The following is a 16,248-nucleotide window of genomic DNA, read 5'->3' as shown; positions in this document are numbered from 1 at the left end:
CATCTCACTGCTGATAGCAGATGCCAAAATACTGGCCAAAATCCCAGCCAAAAGGCTAGAAGACTTCGTACGAGGTGGTTGCAGAGGACCAGACGGGCTTTGTCAAAGGTAGATAGCTTTTCTCGAACACCGGGCACTTGCTGTACGTGATAATGACCCCCTCCAGGGAGAGAAAACCTGAGGTGATCATATCCCCAGACACAGAAAAGGTTTTCAACAGGGTTGAATGGAAATACCTCATAGAGGTACTGAAGCGGTTTGGGCTTGGAACAGGGTTCACCTCCTGGGTAAAACTTCTATACAACACTCCCATGGCGAGTGTACGGACCAACAACACCAACTCCCAATACTTCCAGCTGCACAGGGGCACCAGACAAGGATGCCCACTGTCCCCGCTGCTGTTCGCTGTAGCGATCGAACCACTAGGAATCGCACTCAGAGCAGCAAAAAGCTGGAGGGGGATCCGAAGGGGCGGCAGAGAGCACAGAGTCTCACTCTATGCAGATGACCTGCTCCTCTACATTTTGGACCCACAAAGCAGCATGAACGGAATCATTGCGCTCCTGAAAGAGTTTGGCGACGTCTTGGGCTACAACCTTAACATGAGCAAAAGTGAGATCTTCCCGGTACACCCACGAGTAGGGAGGGGGGGGGGGGGCAGCACTAATGGGGCTGCAGTTTAAACAAGCCCGACGCAAATTCCGCTACCTGGGGATCCAAATAGCCCATGACTGGAAAGAGATCCACAAATGGAACCTCACCAGTCTGACGGAGGAAGCAATAAAGGACTTGCAAAGATGGAACACACTCCCACTCTCCCTTGCGGGGAGAGTCCAGATGATCAAAATGAATGTACTGCCCAAGTACCTCTTCCTACTTAGATCCATTCCGATCTACATCCACAACGCCTTTTTCAAAGCGCTGGACAAACTAAACATGGCGTTCGTATGGGAGGGGGGCAGAATGCTTGGATCCCAAAGAAGGTCCTACAAAAAACAAAATCCAGGGGTGGGGGGGGGGGGGGGGGGGCGAGCCCTCCCAAACCTACAATTCTACCACTGGGCAGCGACGGCCGAGTGAATAAGAACATAAGAACTAGGAGCAGGAGTAGGCCATCTGGCCCCTCGAACCTGCTCCACCATTCAATGAGATCATGGCTGATCTTTTGTGGACTCAGCTCCACTTTCCGGCCTGAACACCATAACCCTTAATCCCTTTATTCTTCAAAAAACTATCTATCTTTATCTTAAAAACATTTACCGAAGGAACCTCAATTGCTTCACTGGGTAAGGAATTCCATAGATTCACAACCCTTTGGGTGAAGAAGTTCCTCCTAAGGTGATGGATCAAGGAGCCAGAAGCAGAGTGGGTGCGTGCGGAAGAGGCCTCCTGCATGGGGACCTCCCCCCGGGCCCTTGCCACGGCGGCACTCCCATCCCACCCAAAAAACACTCCAGCAGCCCGGTAGTGATAGCCACCCTCCAATCGTGGAACCAACTACGGCAGCAATTTGGCCTGACCAAAATGGCAGACAAAGCTCCCGTCTGCAACAATCATCGGTTCACACCAGCACTGACTGATGCCACCTTCAAAAGATGGGGGCAGGACGTAGGGACACTGACAGTCAGGGAACTATACACAGACGGCAGGATCGCAACACTGGACGAACTGGCAGAAATTCCAGCTAGCCAGGGGAAATGAGCTAAGGTATCTGCAACTCAAAAACTTCCTACGAAAGGAGACAAGGACGTACCCACAACCACCATGATAGACATTACTGGAAGAGTTACTGGACGCAAGCATACTAGACAAAGGAAACTGCAGCGACATGTATGACCGACTGGCAGAAAGGACCGACATCGTACTGGACGCAACAAGAAAGAAATGGGAGGAGGAGCTGGGGATTGAATAGGATGGGGACTCTGGAGCGAAGCACTGCATAAGGTCACGTCCACATCCACGTGCGCAAGGCTCAGCCTGACTCAGCAACTAAAAGTGGTACATAGAGCTCTCTTAACAAGAACCCGTATGTGTAGGTTCTTCCTGGAGGTGGAGGATAGATGTGAACCATGCCAAGTAGGCCTGGCCACCCATGCCCACATGTTCTGGTCTTGCCCCAGACTTGCGGGGTACTGGACAGCCTTCTTCGAGGCAATGTCCAATGTGGTGGGGTTGAGGGTGGAGCTATGCCCGAAAGTGGCGGTCTTCGGGGTATCAGACCAGCCAGATCTATTCCTGGGGAGGAGGGCGGACGCCCTTGCCTTTGCCTCCCTGATCGCCCGCCATAGAATCCTGTTTGGCTGGCGGTCAGCAGCACCACCCAAAGCTGCAGACTGGCTGTCCGACCTCTCAGAATCTCTCCAAATGGAGAAAATCAAATTCGCCATCCGAGGGTCAGGCAACGGCTTCCACAGAACGTGGGAGCCATTCACCCAATTGTTCCGGGACCTGTTTGTGGCCAACAAATAAGCAGAAAAATAGCCAAGAATCAGGGGAAAGTAGCCAAGGCATGAGAGGGTGAGATAGACCGGGAGAGGGAGTGGGGGAACAGCTAAACCTAAGAGGAAAGAAAGGTGATCCACTGGAGAGGGGGAGGGGGCAGAAGAGGGGGGTAAAGAGTGAAGAGACAGGGAACAATAGAGGAGAACCAGGGAGGTGGGGGGCGGCAGGGAAATGATAGCTGGAAGGAGGGCACGGGAAGCGATAACAAATTTGGCATCTACAGAAACAGAGAGCAAGGATAATCCAGGCGAAAGACGGGACGAACGGTTGAAGTGGAGGTGAGCGCGAGACGATAATGGCAGCGAAATCCATCCAGGTGAAGCAAGTGACAATACCAACACCAGACCCATTCGTATTGCCCTCTGTACTTGTGTCTCCGGCACCCAAATGTATATCTACCTCCCCAGTCTCAGCACCCCCCCAAAACAGATGTGTTGTATATAATATTGCCAATTATACAGAGTTGCTGCTATTGAGTTGGTGCATAATACCTTACCAGTTACTTTATTTCATTTTTTATTTCTTTTTTGTTATTACTTTTTTTTGCTATGTTTGCGTGTGCCCTTCTCTTCTATATATATTTTATATATATATATATATATATATATATAAATATATATATATTATATATATATATTATTCTGTGTACATAATGGTAAATATACTTTGTTCAAAAACCCAATAAAAAACATTTATAAAAAAAAAATCATGCTTCCCATTGAAGCATTCCCGACACTCGGAAACTCATGTGTGGGGGTGCGCTGCCAGCTGAACCAGGGAATCCAGAGAATTCCAGCCAGTGTCTCACAGGGGTTGCCACTTCAGTGTAATTTCTGCTTTTCTTATTGCCTCTTCAAAACAAAAGAGTGTTAACTGGTTTGTCACATGATCCCCTCTCTCCATATGACCAGTGACCCAAATATGGTCGTGGTGGGTGGATTCCAGATGTATGGTTTCAACCGCTGTAGTTTATAGCTGGGTGAATTCCTTTCTCAGCTGGAGTCACTTGTCTGATTATGTTTGATGGTTAGTTCCCCACCCAGGTGTCTGGATGTCCTGCAAATTTCTCAGGATATGTGACTCATTCACGTTCTTCTCAGAGTTTAGAAGGATTATAGGGGATCTGATCGAGGTATATGAAATACTAAAAGTGATTGATAAAGTAAACGTAGACAAAATGTTCCCCCTTGTAGGAAAATCTAGAACGAAAGGTCACAAATATAGGTTGAGATGTTTTTGAACTGAGATGAGGAGGAACTGCCTCTTGCAGAGGGCGATAATTTGTGGAACTTGCTGCCCTATAGTGCAGTGGAGTTTGAATCATTATGCTTTCAAGAAGGAGATAGATGTATTATTGATTTTAAAAATGGGTGAAAAGGGATATGGGGAACAGGTAGGGAGGTGGATTTGTGGTCAGGAAGAGATCAGCCATGATCTGATTGAATGATGGATCAGGCTTGAAGTGTTGACGTGCTTACTTCTGATCCTAATTCCCATGTTCCTATATTCCTATGTTTAGGTGATTATCTTTGATGGTTCCTGCAGGGAGACTGACTCCATCTTATGACTTGGAATATGTAGGGTACTGCCATGCAAATTTTCTGCCACCTTAGAAACTGCTATTTCAGTTAGTCATTTCCAGCCAGTAAATATATGAAATAATTCTTGATATAACACATGACTTAGCTCAGTTGACTGGACAGCTGCTATATGATGTAGAGTGAGACCAACAGTGTGGTCAATTCCCATATCGGCTGAGGTTATGCATAATAATAATATAATAATCGCTTATTGCCTTTATTTTAGGCTTCAATGAAGTTACTGTGAAAAGTCCCTAGTCATCACATTCCGACGCCTGTTCGGGGAGGCCGGTACGGGAATTAAACCTGCACTGCTGGCATTGTACTGCTTTGCAAGCCAGCAATTTAGCCCTGTATGCTAAACCAGCCCCTAGATGCTGAACCAGCCAGAGCGTTCTCAACCTTACCCCTTGCCTGATGTGTGATGACCCTCAGGCTAAATCACCACCAGTCAGCTTTCCCCCCCTCAAACAGGAAAGCAGCCTCTGGTCATCTGGGACTATGATGACTGTTATTTCACCTTTTGTGGTAATATGTTGTGTTCTTTGTCTTTTCTTCCAGAATGATCTGATGTGTTGTTGACAAAGAATCCACCAATCAAATGATTAGAACAAAACTAATGTATTATAAGACTATTATTTAAATGAAGTTTGCACACTTTACTGAGCTACAGTTATTAATTAAGTAATATTGAATCTGTCTAGCAATGCTCAATAATCTAAATAGTCGTTAACTACACTATGATCTAACCTCATGTTAACTCTGTGTAATTTAATCTTCTCCTACTTGCTATCATCATGCTTTCTCCTTACACTATTACCCAGAATTCCCTCAGAGTCTGATTTATATACAGTGAAGTGGTGGTTCCCTCTAGTGTTTGAATTACACAGAAATGTAATAATTAACCTTTCATTAATCTGACGATATACATATCATTACAATGACTTTATAACAGTATAATATATTTCACTTCGACTAACACAAGTTTTGTACATTTTTAGTTAATATATCACAACTACCCTTCAGGGGATGTAAAATGGTTTTCATGCTGGATCTATTGAGTGACATTTTGCATCATTTTATAGTTCAATAATCTGAACAGCTGTGGACTGACACATCCCTTTGTAATCACCTTTGAAAATGTATGTAAATATCCTTTTCAGTCTTGTAATTCTAATGCTCTGTTTTGTAACTCTCAATACAGTTAATGGTGATTAAGTTGAAGTTAGAACAACCTATTGATGAATTTGGTCACTTTGTACATTTTCCTGAGAGAGTTCTGATAGATATCAAGAACCGGAGAGTAACATGTTCCTGGATGGCACGTTATTGTAGAAATCATTCATAAATCATACTGATATCTCTATTTTTCCAATTTACTCAGTAAGCATCAATTTTCATACATAGACGGGAATTTGAGTAAAATAATTAGGAGAGATTGGTAGTCTGTCACAAATTCATGTGGACAGTGACACACAAAATGCAGTAACATAATGGGCGAATGAATTCCAAACCCATCATGAAGATTTGCAAATTTGAATTGAAATACCTGGAAATAAAAATTGTATCTGAAAATGTGCAAGATTAATCCAAAATTCAACAAGTTTGTTATGTCCATTTAAAGAAGCAAACCTACATATTTACCACATCTCACCTGTATTGTGACTCCAGCTCCAGATCAACTTGATGGGGGCAACTTTCCTGGTCCCGCCCACCGCAGGAATCATCATGGGCGGGACTGGAAGATTTGGTGGATCATTTGAAGGTCCCTTGACCTCGGGCGGAAATTTCCGGACTTATGGTCAGGCACGACCAGGAAATCCAGCCCAATGATTCCTAAATGCCTTCTGAATTGGCCTAACTTGCAACTCTGTTTTATCAAACTACTCAGGGAGAAGAATCAGTCACACCTGCTCAGGGAAATTGGGGACAGGCAATAAATGTTGGTCTTTCCAGTGATTCCTACATCCTATATCCCAAGAATAAATGAGAAGTATACATATTTGCTTTGATTTACATTTAAATTTTCATTCACTTTTTCCACGATGAAAGTGTTAACGAAAATTGTATGTGATTTTTTTTTTCATAGAGCATTGCTGGTCTCTGAAGTTGGTTTGAATTCCTTCTTTAATGTTGTTCACATTCGCCTTGACAAAGCAAGTGCCAGGCTGACTCCTACGGGCTTGCTGGTAGGTGGTACTGACCTACAAAACTGGAAAAGGTCAAATCTTTGACACTTTATTGCAAGTCGTTTTCTTTACTTGCTGAAGCTTAACATGCAACCCTGTATTCAATTTGAATCGATTTACTCTGTTCCATTCTTCAGATTTCTTTTTGGATCGAGTTTTACAAAAGTGAATTGTTTTCTAAGCCAGTTTAAACTCATTAATAATTTTCTCATGTTTTTATTCCCTGCAGTCCCATGTATTCATTGTGTGTAATGCATCATTTCTGTGACAGCGTCTTGAACTGGCTAGTATGATGTGACATTGGAATAGGGATTCGCATTGTAATGAAAGCTTTATGGCCTTTGGGAAGTTCAAACAAGAAGTCATACTTTGTAGTTAATAAATGTCTCATCTGATCGGGTGTCAAGGTTACAGTCATTTACAGAATGATCTTATGTTTAGTTGTAGATGGGCAGGCTCATTTGTTCTTGGCTTCATATTTTCTGATTTCCCCCTAGCCTGCTGGCCATTTTCCTGTTTTAATTGGCAGTGTTTAGTCTTTTGAACATTTTAACTCCACAGAACTCTCCTGTGGAAAGCATCCTTTCCCTGACTGTCCTATGAAGCAGTGCTGAGAGCAGACTTGTGTACGAAAAGGTAATAGGACACAAGCAAGAAAACCCTTGAGAGTTGCAATTTCTCAAGTATATGACTGTACTATTACTTACCCATAGACCGCAGCAGAAATCAGCGACAATTTTTGAAGGGTGATATGCTTAATAGATACAATCTTTTCTTCAAGGAAAACAATTTCACAGGAGACTGAAGTTGACTTCTCATAGGCATTGAATTTTTCTCTTTTAAGCCCGAGTCCAATAGACATTTTTCAGTTTATATAATTATGGCCCACCAGCAATACTTATGGGACAATTACAGGATAGAAATATTTACAGTACTGGGGTAGGGGAGGGATTAGAAAGTGTTTACATCAGGATTTCCAATTAATGCACTGTGCGTAGGCATTCCTGCTGGAACTTGTCTAGCTCCAATTCACCACAGCAAGCTGCCTCTGAGAGGTTGCGTGCTAGGACACAAAGTGCAGAAACTAAAAGAGGACCAGGGGTCTCAAGTTACATAAGGATGTACACTAGGTTACACAATAACACAACAGAGTATTTTTCCCTTGCTTTCAAATCCCCCGAAGCCTCATCCTTCGCTGGCTTTGCAATAACCTTCAGCCATGCAACTCTCTGAGATATCTGTGCCCTTCCAGTACTGACCTCTTCAACAGCCCCAATTTTAATCGTTCCACCCCATTGGTAACTACAACTTCAGTTGCCAACGTTCTTAGCTCTGGAATTCTGCAGCTAAACTTCTTGGGATTGGTTTTTTTTTTAGTTTGAGAACCGTGAGTTGGGCCATTACACAATGATGTGATCCAGATTTCTAAAATGTCAGCACACACACCTAAGGCAGTGGGAGGTGGGTCTAAGGCAGTGGGAGGTGGGCAGGTGTTGAGCCTCAAAGGTTTATTTACTGGGCCACCGGCCCAATTCAATATATCATTGTTAGGCCCTCCAGCCCTGAACCCCCAAATACTCACATGCCACATCCGTGACCCTGATGCATCCCCAAAGCACCTACTCACTGTAAGCATTAGGTACAGAACTTATGAACTATATGATAATATTGTCAAGCTGTTTAAATGCTCATTAAATTAAAAAACTATCAGCATTAATATTTCCATTGATTAAAATTCCTCCTCTTACGTTCTCATAAAATTGTTATTCAAATGCAACCAGCAACAGTTCCATTAAAGAAAGTTTTCACCCTCTTAACAATTTTTAATCTTATCTAAGTTTACATTCGGACTCAGAAAACCCACTTCAAAGAATTCAAAGAAAGACATGTTATTTCAAATCAATAAAACTATTAATCAAACAAAGCTAGCTGTCCTTTTTGTAATTGTCAGGTCTGAGCCCATTGATCAGTCTTGGAGATCAGCCAAGAATTCATTATGAGTGGATCTGTCAACTGTATCAACAAAAGGAGACTGCAAAGATATCCAGACGTCTATTTTGCTGGATGGCCTCATTATGAATGCTTGGCTGAGCTCCAAGATTGACTACCGGACTTAGCTGGTAGGAGGGTGTTTACACAGTTGCAAAGGGCACTGCCAACTTTGTTTGATTGACAGTCTTATGGGCTTGAAACAACTAGAATTTTTTGCATTGCATTTTCAATACCTCTGTATTTATCTGGACAATCTTAAGATGTATTAAGAGGGTTAAATGTTTTTCAATTGAACTCTCACTAGCTGTGGTTGTTTGAACGGAATTATGAGAATGTAAGAGGGAGAATTCTTTTAAAGGGAATGTTGAATGCCTATGTTATTAAATGGTTCATTGGTACTGTACCTAGTGGATACTGGAAGACTGCTTAAAAGGTTCAGTCGGTGTTAGAATATTAAACCAATGTAAAAATAAGACCACAGGCTCCCCTACATACATTCATATCTGATCCTCCATATAGTAGGATGCAGAAGAGGTCTTTATCCACTGGAGAAATTCTAATCCTTATATAGAGCTGGTCAATTGAATGGCCACATACCTTTAAAGAAAGAACCCTATGATCAATCACTACATTGAAAAGATACTTGGGTCATCGAAAACCTTTGTATTATGATAGTTGAAGTTGGCAGAAGTTTTTGAATTTACCTCCCGACTCTTCAGCAGGCTTTCTCATGGTTCACAAACCAACATAGCTCAGGAACCTACCTGCCTCAACAATAATAGCAGTGACACGCCATATTGAATTTGCAGTAGGTATTTAAATAACAAATCTGAAATCATATTACATGTCCATGACCAATCACATTTCCTACCTTGCAAAAATGGTAGGCAGCAGGAATCGGAGGACAAGTTTAAAAATGCGGCTTTACGCCCCTCCCATTTCATCCTTCCGATATGGCTCTGCTCAGCAATGGGTGACAAAAGGTTAACTCTTTAACTCTGTAACTCTCTTTCCTTCTTTAAAATCCTCCTTTAAAACCATTGGCGAAGCATTTGACCTAATATCTCCTTATGCGTATTTGTATCAAATTTTGTTTTTGCGAAGCACCTTGATATATCTTATTACATTGATGTATCTTATTACATCCAAATGAAAGATGTTGTTGGGAACAACGCAACATGTTGCCGAATAACGAGGGAAATGCAGATTTGCTGAGGGCTTATAAGCGAGAGCTGGACCTGTTTCTGGTTGGTAAGTCAATCACCTTGTACAAAAAGTAATGGTAACCAGGTAATGTTAATCAGGATCAGAATGGTCTCCTGGGGGTTGGAGAGTAGTGCCCCATTTTTTTGGTTCCTAGTTTGCTCTGGGATATTGAATTAAGGTTTAAAATCAGTCAACTGCAGATTTGTTGCTCTCGGTCGTCAAAGTTTTCTAAGATGGGTGACGTGCAGGTTAGGTGGATTGGCCATGCTAAATTGCCTTTAGTGTCCAAAAAGGTTAGGAGGGGTTATTGGGTTAAGGGAATAGAGTTGAAGTAGGGCTTAAGTGGGTCAGTGCAGACCCGATGGGCCGAATGGCCTCCTTTTGCACTGTAGCATTGTGGATAGCACAATCGCTTCACAGCTCCAGGGTCCCAGGTTCGATTACGGCTTGGGTCACTGTCTGTGCGGAGTCTGCACATCCTCCCCGTGAGTGCGTGGGTTTCCTCCGGGTGCTCCGGTTTCCTACCACTGTCCAAAGATGTGCAGGTTAGGTAGATTGGCCAGGCTAAATTGCCCTTAGTATTGGGTGGGGTTACTGGGTTATGGGGATAGGGTGGAGGTGTTAACCTTGGGTAGGGTTCTCTTTCCAGGAGCCGGTGCAGACTCGATGGGCCGAATGGCCTCCTTCTGCACTGTAAATTCTATGTTCTATGTTCTACATGCAACCTGAAAGCAGCAATGTGATTTTCTAGTCAGGTGCTTTGGTGGTCTGGACAATCACTCATTGCAATATCCCTGACTACTAGCTGACTGTAGCTGGTATTAGAATGGTAAGGGCAAAAAACTCATGTGAATTGAGGTTGGTGCTGCAATCAATGCACTCTGAAAATTTCAAGACACTGTGGCCCAAATGATTTGTTATGACCATAAACTGTTTCCCTCCAGCATGCTGGGGGTTTCACCCAATGTGAGATGTCTTGCTCTGGCTCCCCACACAATCATCCCGCTTTGTCCAACTTTTAGAGTTCTTTTGGACAGGTGCCATGCTGGCAAAGTCTCTCCTGGACAGGTAGATAGATGCAATAATATTTGCTGCTTCTTACTGTAGCTGAACCTTGACTGCTACACATTCCAGTCCCTGGTGCTACCTGCCGATATCCATTTCACTGCACTGCACTGCAAAGAGCTTCTGTTCATGATTGATCTGGCAATTTCCTGGCGCGGTTGGCTAAATTAGCCTTTGCTGGAGTGGTAGGTCTGATTTACTGAAGCTACTGGGAACATTGTTTTTCTGTGGAGTCTCCCTTGTTGTTCAGGATGCCTCTGACATTCACATAACAAGATTATTTCCTTCACAGTGGAATCTGGCATGAGCTTGTTTTGAATTGGTTGATTCATTGCAAGCATTGATCGTCTTTACATTGGCTCATATAGTGACCCATGGCATTTATTGATATTTATAACAAGCCCTTTCTTATTGTCATCACACTGCCTGAGCGAACCATGAAGATAAGGGAGCAAGTGAAAGGCTGGGTTGTCAATGAGCGATTTTGAGGCTTAGTAAAAAAGAAAATGAAATAAATACTTGCATTTATATCACACCTTTCATGGCAACCAGGTTTCTCAAACCACTTTGCAGTCAATTAAGTACTTTTAAAAATGTGGAGTCTGCACGTTCGCCCCATGTCTGTGTGGGTTTCCTCCGGGTGCTCCAGTTTCCTTCCACAAATGCCTGCAAGACGTGCTTGTTAGGTGAATTGGACATTCTGAATTCTTCCTCTGTGTACCCGAACAGATGCCGGAATGTGGTGACTCGGGGCTTTTCACAGTAACTTCATTGCAGTGTTAATGTAAGCCTACTTGTGACAATAATAAAGTTTATTAAAAAAGGGCGGGAACCTTGTTGCATCACTGGCGAGGGGCAGGGAAAATCACAGAATGAGATCTCGTTACCGAGCTCCCCATTTCACCAGTCTCGCAAGATTTCCCGCTGGCATCGCCATTTTCATCCACGACAAACGCTAGCAGAAAATCCTGGCCAGCATTGTACACAGTGAATTACCACAAGCAACAATGCAATAATGACCAAATAACTGAACCTACAGTTCTTGGATGTCTTTGAGAGATGACTATCCACCAGAACACTAGGGATAGCTCCTCTTTGAGCAAGTGTCACAGGATCTTTCAGATCCACCCAAGTAGGCATTTGGGATTTCAGTCTAACATTTCATCTGAAAGGCAACATCTCGGAGAGTGTACTGCATTGGAATGCTATAGTAAGTGGCTCCGTTAAGGGGCATACATCGGGAGGGTGACCCCATCACCCAATCAGAATCTTGGTGCAGGCCGTGGGCTTTTGCAGCCAGAGTAGGTCCCAGAGTGAGTAGTGATAACGTTGCGAAAGACCTTATAATTAAATAAACCATTATAATTCATTACACATACTGATTGGTAGTCGCCAATCCTTCCTTTACTACATTTACTACATACTACGACAACGAATAAACGGGCATCGTGCGACTATCAACAGGCAGGACTGTTCCCTTCCAGTTGGGGAACACTTCAGCAGTCAAGGACATTCAGCCTCTGATCTCCGGGTCAGCATTCTACAAGGAGGCCTTCAGGAGACGCGACAACGCAAAATTGCTGAGCAAAAACTTATAGCTAAGTTCCGCACGCATGAATGCGGACTCAACCGGGATCTGGGATTCATGTCGCATTACATTCGGCCCCCACCAACAAGCCTGGACTTGCAGAGGCCTACCGACTGAACTGGCTTGGGACAATTCACACCTCTTTAACCTGGAGTTACCTCTCTCTCTGCATCTTTGATGATTTGATTGCCTGCAGGTGCTCGCATTCCGGGGCATCTCTGACTGTGTCTATATAAACATTTCTGGAACAAGCCTTTCCATTCACCTGAAGAAGGAGCCGTGCTCCGAAAGCTCGTGTTTGAAACAAACCTGTTGGACTTTAACCTGGTGTTGTAAGACTTCTTACTGTGCTCACCCCAGTCCAACGCCGGCATCTCCACATCATTACTACATTGGCAACAAGGTAAATCAGAATAACTTCATTAGCAGCAAGGAATTTGACAAGATCATTGTTATAAAACGACAAAGTGAGGCACATTGTTCGAGACCTGTATAAGAGAGAAAAAACATGCCTCTCTTTGGGAAACTAAAAGCCTTTGACCCGACTACTGAGAATTGGGTGCAGTATATCAAACGGCTGGAGCATTTTTTCAGGGATAATGGAATAAATGTGTAGGATAGAAATAAAGTCTTTTTAATAGTAAAAATAATAAACTTTATTGTCACAAGTCGGCTTACATTAGCACTGCAATGAAGTTACTGTGAAAAGTCCAGAGACGCCACATTCCGGCCCCTTTTCGGGTACACTGAGGGAGAATTCAGAATGTCCAATTCACCTAACAAGCACATCTTTTGGGAATTAGGGGCAGTAACCGGAGCAAACCCATGCAGACATGGGAAGAACATGCAAACTCCACACAGACAGTAACCCAAGCTGGGAATAGAACCTGGGACTCTGGCGCTGTGAAGCTACAGTGCTAACCTCTGTGCTACTCTGCTGCCCATGTGCTTTATCTATATTGGGTATGGGGTACGTGTGCAACTTTGAAGCTTGATTCACTGTTAGCTTATAATCTCTACACATTCTGATAGTCTGATCGGGTTTAACTAGTGGCACGATGGGTGCAGCCCACTCAACAAATTTACTTACCATGTACATGGCCCAGACTTATAATGTGATTTGCAGTTTAACATCTGTGGAGGCTTCTCATCCTAAGTCATTTGCAGAGCTAGTGGAAATAGTGAAGGAGCATTATTTATTTATTTTCTATTTTATTTTGGGATGTGGTGTCACTGGCTTGGCCAGCATTTGTTGCCCATCCCTAATTTCCTTTGAGTAGGCGGTGGTGAGTTGCTTCCTTGGACCGCTGCAGTCTATGTAGTGTAGGTGCACGTGTGCTATTGGGGAGGGAGTTCCAGGATTTGACCCAGCGACAGTGAAGGACGCCGATATAGTTACAAGTCAGGATGTTGAGTGGCTTGGAGGGGAACCTCCAGGTGGTGGTGTTCCAATGTATCTGCTGCCCTTATCCTGGATGGTGGTGGCCATGTCACCCTAATACCTCGGTGACACTGCAAAGTTTTCAATTTAACTCGATGCGGAGGGTATCCGGGGGAGACCGTCACAGCATTTATAGCCAGGCTAAAGCAGAGTGCAGAATGCAGCACCTTTAGATCAGCTTTAAATGATCTGCTAAAAGATTGGCTAGTATGCGGTGCGAATATCGTAGCCATACAAAATAAACTGTTGGCCGAGTCTGAGTTGACTTTCAGGGTGGCGTTAAAAATAGCGACAGCACTTGAGAGTGCAGGAAAGGGCACCTAAGAGTTAAAAGACAAACAGAGCCTTGAATTCCACCAGTTAAGGCGGGAAACCACGTGTAGTAATGACCCCAGAAATGAGCACGCAGGATCAGGTTCAGGAAGTCACTCGAGTACAGAAGTGGGAAGGATTACTAAGTACCAAAGATTTAAGCAGCTGAGGAGTAAGATAAGGTGCTTTTGATCTCAATGTGGGTGAAACCACTCTCCAGCAGTGTGTAAATTCAAAGGAACCAAGCTCTTGAGTAAGGAGGCCATCTAAGGCACAAATGCAGAAGCAAGCAGGGCCAGCCATTAAATATGGAGGTGGACACAGAGGCATCAGCTATTGAAATATACTAATGTACCCAGCGGTATCTGAAAGAAGGGATTCAATCTCTAAAGTTGCTGAACAGGACAGCAAAATTAGCCATGTTTACCTGAGAGGCTTTAAAGATAATAGGAAAAACTACAAACACTGTGAGTTACGGACAACAGTCATCACAGCTGCCACTGATTGTGGTGTCAGGCCGGGGACCAAGATTGATGGGATGTGATTGGCTCCGCGAGATAAAAGTAAACTGAATGGAGATCGTTAAGATTGAAAGAAAGGGCCTGAATGAGATCTTAATAAAGTATCAAGAAGTATTCCAAGAAGAATTTGGAAAGATTAAAGGATTAAAGGATTACAAGGATTACAAGCTAGGATCCACTTAGATCTGCAAGCTACACCAAGGTTTATTCGGGCCTTATGTGTTAGTGGAATAAGTTGACACAGAATTGCGATGAGTGAAAGATCTGGTCATCATCAAACCCGCACAATTTGCTGAGTGGGCTGTACCCATTGTGCCACTAGTTAAACCCGAGCAGACTATCAGAATTTGTGGGGACTATAAATTAATGGTTAATCAAGCTCCAAAGTTGGACAGGTACCCAATACCCAAAATAGACGACCTGAATGCAAAGCTGGCTGGGGGCCTGAAATATACTAAGTTGGACGTGAACCACGCCTGTTAACAATTGGAATTAAAAAACCAAAAGACTGTATCAATATATACATTTACACTTTGGGGCTTGTACCATCTTCCAGTGGTAGTGCAAGTGTTTACCAAAGTTATCATTTACTTACATGATGTTCTGATTATAGGATTCACTGAGGAGGAACATCTGACAAATCTGGATGACATTTTAAAGAGTTCCAGGAGTGCACCCAAAGAGAGAAAACTGCACCTTTCAGGCGAATGAGGTGGCTTATTGTGGAATCAAGGTGGATGTTCAAGGGCTACATCCAATGGAAATAAATTGAAAGCTATTAAAGAGGCACCAGCCCCTGGACTTCCAGTGGCAGTTATGCAGCAGTAAGCCACACATGTGGGAGCTCCCGTTTTAAAGAGATTTTTCGGCTCTTTTGAGAGCCCAAAACGGAAATTTTTCGACGTCTCCCGGTGGGGGAAGGTGTGCTGAACGACTTTCCCTGCAGTCCATGACTCGAACTCGGAGTGGAAAGGTGGAAAAAACAGCAGCAGCTCCTCAGAAAAAACGGGGGAAGGGATCCAAGATGGCCACCGACAAAGCTCCAGGGGAGTGGAGACTCTGGGCCCAGAAACAACAAACTGATCTCCTGAGCTGCTTTAAAGAATTCAAGGATGAAGTACTGAGCTCTCTGCAGGAAACAAACAGAAGGCTGTCAGAGATTCAGTCCACCCAGGGTGCTGCCATCAAGAAGTTGCAGACGCAGGCCATTGAACGAGAGGAGGAGGCCGTGGTCCTCGTGAGTAAGGTGGAGGGGCACGAAGCACTCCACAAGAAGTGGCAGGAACGCTTCGAGGAGCTGGATCACCGCATGAGGCGGAAAAACCTGCGGATCTTGGGCCTTGCGGAGGGGCTAGAGGGATCGGACCTGACAGCCTATGTGGCTGTAATGCTGAATTCGCTAGTGGGGGCCAGGTCTCTCCATCTGCCCCTGGAGCTGGAGGATAAATGAACCCCTAAGGAGAATGAACCCCCGCGTGCGGTGCTGGTGAGGTTCCACCGGTTCAGTGATCGGGACTGCGTGCTGCGCTGGGCCAAGAAGGTGAAGAGCAGCAATTGGGAGAATGGGGTAGTACGGATCTACCAGGACTGGAGTGCGGAGGTGGCTAAGCGGCGGTCCGGATTTAATCGGACGAAAGAGGTGCTGTATAGAAAAAAGATAAAGTTCGGAATGTTGCAGCCCGCGCGCCTGTGGGTAACTTATTCGGATCGGCACCATTATTTCGATTCCCCGGAGGAGGCGTGGGCCTTCGTGCGGACGGAGAAACTGGACTTGAACTAGGGGTTGGCGGTTGCGAGGTCGGCTGTAAGATATTAGTGCTGGATTCGGCTGTTGCTGTGTTCTCTTTTTCTT

General features: G+C 44.2%; 1 long non-coding RNA gene across 1 annotated transcript; it reads left to right on the top strand.

Annotated features, from left to right (window-relative positions):
- Window positions 1-6,170: 6,170 nt before the first annotated feature.
- Window positions 6,171-15,178, top strand: LOC119955315. Its single transcript, XR_005458430.1, has 3 exons — window positions 6,171-6,271; window positions 9,420-9,514; window positions 15,010-15,178. It is a non-coding gene; the product is annotated as an uncharacterized LOC119955315 (long non-coding RNA).
- The last annotated feature ends 1,070 nt before the right edge of the window (window positions 15,179-16,248 follow it).

Source organism: Scyliorhinus canicula, chromosome 20 (genome assembly GCF_902713615.1).
Source record: "Scyliorhinus canicula chromosome 20, sScyCan1.1, whole genome shotgun sequence".
NCBI classification, from domain to species: domain Eukaryota; kingdom Metazoa; phylum Chordata; class Chondrichthyes; order Carcharhiniformes; family Scyliorhinidae; genus Scyliorhinus; species Scyliorhinus canicula.
The sequence above is the reverse complement of the archived record's forward strand: the minus strand, read 5'-3'. Positions and strand labels throughout refer to the sequence as shown.